The following is an 8,990-nucleotide window of genomic DNA, read 5'->3' as shown; positions in this document are numbered from 1 at the left end:
GTCAAAGTTAGGAATGACACACTTATTTTATGACATGCGAACGTATTTACCGGCCGTTATATAGCAACGGCCTTCTCTTCTCGTCATATATATATATATATATATATGACATGAGGGCTGAAAGCCGAAATAGTGTGACGAGAAGAGAAGGCCGTTGCTAGATAACGGCCGGTAATTACGTTCGCATGTCATATATATATATATATGAAAAGGTTTTAGATTATTATAATTTCTTTGCAGTCCAAAAACTTCAGCTTACATGGAGGTCATGCCCATTCACACGTCTGCCCGTCCGCTTGCCTGTACCTAAGCTATTTCCAGATTTCTTAAATTTCGACATCTGAGACCTTCACTAAGAGTATTTTTGGCACATCAGATTTTTAGTCATAGGTAAAGCACAATAGACAAGAGTAGGTCGCGGTGCAAGGGCCGAGAAGGCCTACCCCTCATGCATTCATAGTCATAGGTAAAAAGTAAATGGTTAAATGATTACAGGATCCAAGCGAAATAAATAGGGGTAATATGAATAATATAAGACGCGAAACCAGCAGGCATTTCAGGAATAAGAAGAGGGAATATCTGGAGGACAAAATAGATGAGCTTGCAATGAACAGTAAGAAGAAGAATATTAGAGACCTGTATAGAGAAATAAATGATTTTAAGAGGAGTTACCAGCCTAGAAGTAACTCAGTGAAGGATGAGAATGGTGATCTGCTAGCAGATTCCCGCAACATTTTGTATAGGTGGAGGGACTACTTCTCTCAGTTATTGAATTTACATAGTGTCAATGATGTTAGGCAGACAGAAATCCATACAGCTGAGCCGTTAGTACCTGATCGTAGCCCTTTGAGGTTGAAAGTGCTATTGCAAAATTGAAACAGTATAAATCGCCAGGTAGTGATCAAATTCCGCCAGAACTTATTCAAGCAGGAGGTGAAATATATTACATTCTAAGATCCACAATCTGATTACTTCTGTTTGGCATAAGGAAGAACTGCCTGATCAGTGGAAGGAGTCTATTATTGTACCAGTTCACAAGAAGGGTGATAAAACTGACTGTAGTAATTATCGGGGGATATCACTGCTATCAATTTCATGCAAAATTTTGTCCAATATTCTTCTTTATAGATGAAATTTTTGGCTTTCATCAGTGTGGGTTTCGACGTAACAGATCAACTACCGATAAGATCTTTTGCATTCGTCAGATATTGGAGAAAAAATGGGAGTACTGTGAGACAGTACATCAGTTATTTGTAGCCTTCAAGAAAGTCTATGATTCCCTTAGGAGGGAGGTATTGTACAATATTCTGATAGAGTTTGGGATACCCATGGAACTAGTTAAGCTGATTAGAATGTGTTTAAACGAAACTTATAGTAAAGACCATGTAGGTAAACATTTGTCTGATAAATTTCCTATCCAGAATGGTCTAAGACAAGGAGATGGTTTATCGCCACTCCTGTTCAACTTTGCCTANACCTTTTGTCTTCTCGTCTGCTGTCCAAAAACATAAAAATTAGAATATACAAAACTATAATTTTGCCTGTGGTTCTGTATGGGTGTGAAACTTGGTTTCTAACATTAAGGGAGGAACACAGACTGAGGGTGTTCGAGAACAGGGTGTTGAGGAGAATATTTGGATCTAAGAGAGAAGTGACGGGAGGTCTGAGAAAACTGCGTAATGAGGAGCTTCTTAACTTGTGCTCTTCTCCAAGTATAATTAGAATGATCAAGTCAAGAAGGATGAGGTGGGCAGGTCATGTAGCACGAATGGGGAGAGAAAAAGAATGCATATAAGATGTTGGTGGGAAAGCCAGAAGGAAAGAGACCACAGGGATGACCAAGGCGTAGATTGGTGAACAATATTAAAATGAATCTTAGAGAGATAGGATTGGATGGTATGGATTGAATTAACCTGGCTTAGGGTAGGGACCAGTGGAGGACTCTTGTGAACACGGTAATAAACTTTCGGCCTCCATAAAATGCTGAGAACTTTACTTATGGACTTTTTTAGGGTTATATCATATTTCTTTTCTGAGCCTGTTCATGCTTATGAATTGGTTAATGCACATCTATGCATAGTAAGCGGCGTAGAGACAACATATGTCATATATACCATAGCATTACCCATAGAAAATTACGGTTAAATTTAGGTGTTGATAAACCAAGATCTTGGTTAAATAAGTACATATGTTGAACAAATATTATGTCCGTCCTCTTTACATTACAAAACACAGCGTTTTGAAAACTGTATTCCGGGAATCCGGAAATAAAGACTTGCTCTATTCATTCGGCCCAAGTGAGCAGGTTTTACCTGAAGAAAGAGACAGAATCGAGTCTCCGAAACGTAGTATTTTGTAATATAGACAGGACGGCGTTTCTAGATAAAAGCAGGAGGATGGATAATGTCCAGAAACATTAAAAATGTATTAATGTGTTTTCGTCACAAACTTTTTAGATCTTATGTGTTGTAGTTTTGCAAGTATTGATGTCGTGATGTGTTTGTTATAAGACAGTTCTGTTTGTTGGGTTTAGATATTGCAGCTCTAGTGCTTCGTAGTTGCAAGAATGTTCTTAGTAGGATGGATATAGTTAAACTGACGGAGAGAGGCTCTTGAAGCCACGGAAAATCTCAGGATATTCAAAGTTCCAGGCCACATTCGAACTGGTAATTTCCAAAATACAATTTACAAGTGTTAACGCCTGAGGCACCTCCACCCATTGATATGTTGTGTAAAATATGAGAAGGTTCTCTAGGTTGGCAAGTTTTGCCAATTGTTCAAACGACGTAACTTGTGTTCACGCCACTGCAACGTTACACATGAGTTTACCCTAATGAGGGTTCGTTGACCTGCTCACGTTGTGACGTCACATGAACGTAAGTTGAGAAAGTAGAGCGGTGATGTGTCCGCTGTTATTCAGTTTGAGTTTTCTCTCGTACTCGGAAAGCTATGACCGCTATGACTGAATGAATGTTCATTTGTAATGCGTAGCCAACTCATTCATTCTTACAAATTATTTCGCAATCACGGTGTGGAATTATATCATGACGCATTCATCGTCAATGTATTATGTAACAGTGACCTTCGTTTTTTATCATTTGGCCATTTAAAATATTCGTTAATCATATAGTTACTACAGAATGAGCCAGAATTATCCAGGACCTTCTGATTAATAAGGGGAATAAACCCAATGAGTAACATTTTAATTTCAGGCCTTTATATCTCTCGACTCCTTTGGACTTTCATGTTCCCAATTAAGAACAGCAGTTTGTAGTAGTTTTATTGTCAGGAAAAATCAGGAGGAAAGAGACCACTAGGAAGACATAGACGGAAGATGGGAGGATAATATTAAAACGGATCTTAGAGAGATAGGATAAGGCCGCGTCATAGCTCAAGCGGTTAGTCGCTGGCTTCCCACCGCGGCGGACCGAGTTCGATCCCGTGTCTGGTGAAGTGGGATTTGTGGTGGACAAAGTGGCGCTGGGGTAGGTTTTCTCCGAGTACTTCGGTTTCCCCTGCCAATCTTCATTCCACCAATCGCTCCACAGTCACCCTCACCTATCATCTGGGGCTGGTACAATAGGCCAGAAGTGGCCACAGTACAAGGGACTTAGTCCCACCCCACTAACAATAAAAAAATAATAGAGAGACAGGATGCGACGGTATGGACTGGATCGATCTGGCTCAGGATAGGGACCAGTGGAGGGCTCGTGTGAACACGGTAATTAATTTTCTGGTTCCCGTAAAATTTGGGGAAATTCTAGAGTGGATAAGCAACTGGCAGGTTCTCAGGAAGGACCCAGCTCCGTGATATTAGCATTTTTATTCCCAATTTACACATTTTATAACTACACAGTTATTCCGTTTTGCATGAACAGCAAAATTGTTTTGCCGTAGTTCTCTAATTAGCAAACTGTTAATTGCGTGCAACATGAATCTTCTTATTCTTCTTTTATGGGGTTCGCGTTCTTGATTATAGACATTCCGTAGCACTCTTTATACGGGGGATCAGCCAAACGCCAGGTCTCTGTGTCCTATTTGACCAGAAAGTGCTCATTTCGATATGGCCGCTAGTGAATGTTGATACATTGTGTAGAACGCGCAGGCGCGATTCGACTGCCAAGAAGAGGCTGATTGTACCGTGTGTCCAGTCTTGTCAGCTGATGTCCCACATGAAGTCGATAAAGGCGGAAGAGTTCCTCACAATGGTATTCAGTAGCCAGAAAGGACAACAGGACAACACAAACACAGAAAATACGTAGACAGATATGCATATTGCTAGCGGAATTCGAGCCCACGATCCCAGTGTCTAAGTTGTCGAAAATGTCCTTGGATTAGACCCCGCGGCCATTAAGATCGGCCCGTACATACTGCACTGAAATCAATTCATATGAGCCAAGTTAGTAAAATATTTTTCTGATAATGATTCTACTAAAGTAATATAGGCTGCTTATTGTTATAAAATATATATTAAGTGAAACAAGATTGGTAACAGATCAAGGTTATAATTGATATAAATATGCCAGAGACCCAAACGTAAAAAATGCCTTTGTTTGGTTGACGTGAGCCTTGACCATTCTTGAATTACAATTTGTCGATAACCTTACAGTGCTATGGGATCTAATTGCAGTGGTCAAGTATTGCAGACATTTTGCAGGCCATGTGTTTCACTATGATCTTAAATATTTATTTATAATATAATCATTAGTTATGAATGAACGTATAAGGGGTGAGCCTTCTCGGCCCTTGCACCGCGACTTACAGTGATCTATTGCGCTTTAATCATTAGTTAATCATCAGTAGAACTTTTATTTAAGTATAGAAGAGTATTAAAATAGTTAATTTAACCGCGGGTCCGAAATTTCTTTCTCTTTATTTGTTTCATATTATATACCATTTATTTTGACGTTAGTTTAAAATATGTGTATTTTATTATTATTCTTAATGGGGTGAGACTGAGTTCACTTAGTACTGCGGCCAGTACTGGCCTATTGTACTAGCCCCAGATAATAGGTGAGTGTGATTGTGGAGCAATTGGTGAATGAAGATTGGCAGGGAAAACCGAAGTACTCGGAGAAAACCTACCCCAGCGCCACTTTGTCCACCACAAATCCCACATGACGTGACCCGGCCTCGAACCCGGGCCGCCGCGTTGGGAAACCATCGAATAACCGCCTGAGCTATGGCACGGTCTTTAAAGCATGTAGCATTTGCTATTCATATTCCCAACAATAATGTATTTGCTGGCTCGAGACTCTCAGAGCGGTAGCTATGGTGATTTCTATCTTCTGAACGCCAAGAATTCCGGGTGAAACTGTAGCGACGTTTCGGGAGAATATGCCGTCCCAATTTTCGGGGCCGAAGTGTAAGCCAAACAAGACATGAACATGACGCAGGGCTCTGCTTGCTGCCTGCCTCATGACGGTTTCTTGCTTCTTCTTACACTTCGACTCTTACTCTTCGAAGATGTAGGCTGTATTTTCCTCCGAAATTTCGGGTGATTCTCACCGTACTACATGGCGCTATATCCTGGAAGAATATTCAATATTACACTTATTTTCACATCCTTTTACCTTACAGAAATATAGCCATACTGAACTTAAGGGTAAACCCTTCCTAGACATATTAGAAAAATCACTGTATTTTCCAGCAACGATTGGTAAACGCTGTCACAGTACAATGAAAAAAGTTACGACCTTTTTCTTCAGCTTGGTTCCCAGAATTATCTGATTTATAAGTAATACTACCAGACACTTGCAGTTGGTAGAGCTTTATTAAATAAATATGGAAATGACGCCAAAGCAAATTGTTGGGCCGATTTCATTAGTTTTTCAATCTTCTTTTTTTTTATCTCAATAAATAACAGGCTTTTATTAGAAATTTGCTGAATTCAGTTTAACTTTTATCTGAACACTGTCACAATATCTTCTCTCAACGGATATATTTGCAACGGTAAGGCTCTGGACATGTATTCGATAGGTATGCGGATCGAATATTGACCCGGACATCCTGTACCATTACCGAGATTTTTTATTGTTTTCCTCTATCCTTGTAAGGAATTTCCGGGCTAGTACTTCCATCAGGTCACCACTACTTCCTTCCCAATCCAGTCTAATACATTATTTACCATTTATCTTATCCCTTGACGCTGTATATCATAGATGCTGACAACAACAAGAACAACTCCGTGGCCTGTAGTCCGCAAGCGAACTATACCAACCGAGCAACCGCAGCTTGTCGGCGAAGTTAGTGCCAACTTCTGCAGATAGAGGGTATCATAGATACTGACAGGGCCGAAAATGAACATCAAAAAGTTGTTATAAGATTTCAGAAAATTCCTTTTCCAAAGGTACATAATAGTGAAACAGAGAGCCGGGATAGCGTAGTCGGTATAGCGACTGGGTATGGCCTGGACGACGGAGGGGTCAGAGTTGAAGTCCATGTAGGGGCAAAAATTTTCTCTTCTCCACGTCGTGTAGACCTGATCTGGGGTCCACCCACCCTCCTATCCAATTGGTATCGGGGGACCTTTCCCCTGGGGTAAAGCAGCCGGAGAGTGAAGCTGACCTCTAACCTCCAGTTGGTACCGAGATCAAGAAAATGTAGATCTATACATCCAGTCCCCCATACGCCTCCATGGCGTAGGGAAATTTTACCTTACCTTTCCATAATACTGAAACACTGCAATGAAGAAATTTTGCCCAGAAGAACCAAACACACTACAAACCGAGAGCTTGTGTAAGTAAATACAATAATATTGTCCTCTGGGACACAAGTATGACGCCGTGGCGAAATTACACGGTGTGGCGACCCAGAAGAAAGTATTCGTCATATAGGCTAAATTCAGAACTTAACCAAACGCCGGAAATACTGTGTTTACGCTAGGAGTCCAAGTAAGGCGCAGTGGTTCTGTACACTCTAGATTTCCAGAAGCGATTTTCTAACCGGAACTATTGTACCGGAACTAAGTTTTGCTATTCCGCTCACATACTGTCTGCAAGAACTTCAAGTTATTTTTTGTCACTTTTAACTTCAAGACAACCGCAATTGCGTAAAGGTTAATGAACTAACCAGCTAAGTTATTAAGAACGGGTAAATTCACAAGCATTTCGTGGTCCCTTCGTCTGAGTTCTGTTACTAGGTTATATATCCGGCAACTGTTATTCGTAAAACTCGGGCTGAAGAGTGTCCCACTGAAGTTAGTTTTACCTTCGTACCGAATGTTAGTTTTAATAAGGACTCTGCTCCGTAAAGTTACTGGAAGTAATATTTCAGTGAAAGAATAATATGGTCAGAAATAAAATAATAAATTTTCTCAAATTTATTTAGGGGCGAAATAAGAGTTATGTTAAATAAATCAAACTCGTTATAATATCAAAAGTTATTTATGAATTCTGGGTTTACAATTGTCGATCACAATGGCCGCACAGTCTAGAGCAGCCGTTCAAACGTGGGGACCGCGGGCCGCATGTGGCCCNACTGTAAGATATGTGACTTTAGGTAATTATATTGAAATTTTTCCTAAATAATAAATACAATTAAATTTCCTTGTATCAAAATCTAATATATATTTATATTTTGAAGTGCGGCCCGGGACTATTATTTATAGGGCTGAGGTGGCCCTCTGTACAAGTTGAGTTTGACATGCCTGGTCTAGAACATAAACTGTCTTCACTCGCTCGAACGCTGGAATCGTGGGTTCGATTACCAATCAAGATATATATGTGTGTATTTATTTTGTGTTTCTTTTCTTCTCTGTGTAGGTAGAGGTCTTGCGAAAAGCTGATCCCCCGTCCAAGGAGTCATATCGAATGTGTACTGGATTAAGAAACCGAAAAGGCCGGCCACAGGTCAAGCGGTTAGTCGCTGGGTTTCCACCTCGGCGGCCCGGGTGCGATCCCGGGTCCGGTCAAGTGGTATTTGTGGTAGACAAAGTGGCACTGGGGCCGGTTTTCTCCGAGTACTTCAGTTTTCCCTGCCAGTCATAATTCCACCAGATTCTCCATCATCATGATCACCCGGGGCAGGCTACAATAGGCCAATCAGTGGCCTCCGTGCCGAGTGGACCCAGTTGGACGCCAACCCCTACTAAGCGAATTAAAAAAAAGAAGAAACTGCAATCTATCAAGGACCAACCAAGGACTATAGAGCCATAAATAGCTAAAGTTGTCCCTATGCTTAATTAATTAAGCACTACGCCATGAAGGCGTATGTGAGAGTAGATGTATAGATCCACGTTTTCTTGACCTCGGTAGTAGGAAGAGGTGAGTGGTTAGCTTCACGCCCCGGCTGCTTTACCCCGGGGGAAGAGTGTTCGGTACCCATTGGATAGGAGGCTGGGTGAGCCCCGGAACCGGTCTGGACGATATGAAGAAGAGAAAGCCCTTGATCCTACCAGGATTCGAACTCCGACCCCTCGGTCGTCCAGCCCGTCGCCATTCGCTATACCGACTGCGCTATCGCAGCTCCACCATAGATAGAGTTTACAATTGTTTTTGTAGTTAATTAAATCTTGGTCAATCAATGCCAGAAATGAAAATTTAGAGACAATGTGCAATCTTAACAAGGTCATCCCACCTTTGACACAAAGCAATTGTGTTCCCAGTAAATGCTTCTTACTCCATCCTACTGGTTTGTCCTGTGCTATATTGTACTGCTCCGCCATTATCTCAGAATGTATAGGCTACAGTCTTAGGACGATTGGTAAATAATTCATTAGAAAGTTTTTTAAAGGAAGCTACCTTTTCCCAATTGAGCTGTCCTCCCGGCATTTGACTGGAGGTTATGAGAAAAAGGAGGTAACCTTAGTCGCAGTTGCTGGTAGAGCCATATTTTATGATCATTTAACGATACATATCGTGAAATATACACACCTAATACACGGCACATTAACAACCCATGCATCATAGGAACTTGTCTCTGGGCTCCACGACCGGGCTTACTACGTAGAAAGCTTCTAACAAAGGCCTACAAATGACATGACATGCTCA

This window comes from Cryptotermes secundus, unplaced genomic scaffold, assembly GCF_002891405.2.
Source record: "Cryptotermes secundus unplaced genomic scaffold, Csec_1.0 scaffold19, whole genome shotgun sequence".
In the NCBI taxonomy this organism is placed as follows: domain Eukaryota; kingdom Metazoa; phylum Arthropoda; class Insecta; order Blattodea; family Kalotermitidae; genus Cryptotermes; species Cryptotermes secundus.
This window is presented reverse-complemented; position numbering follows the sequence as displayed.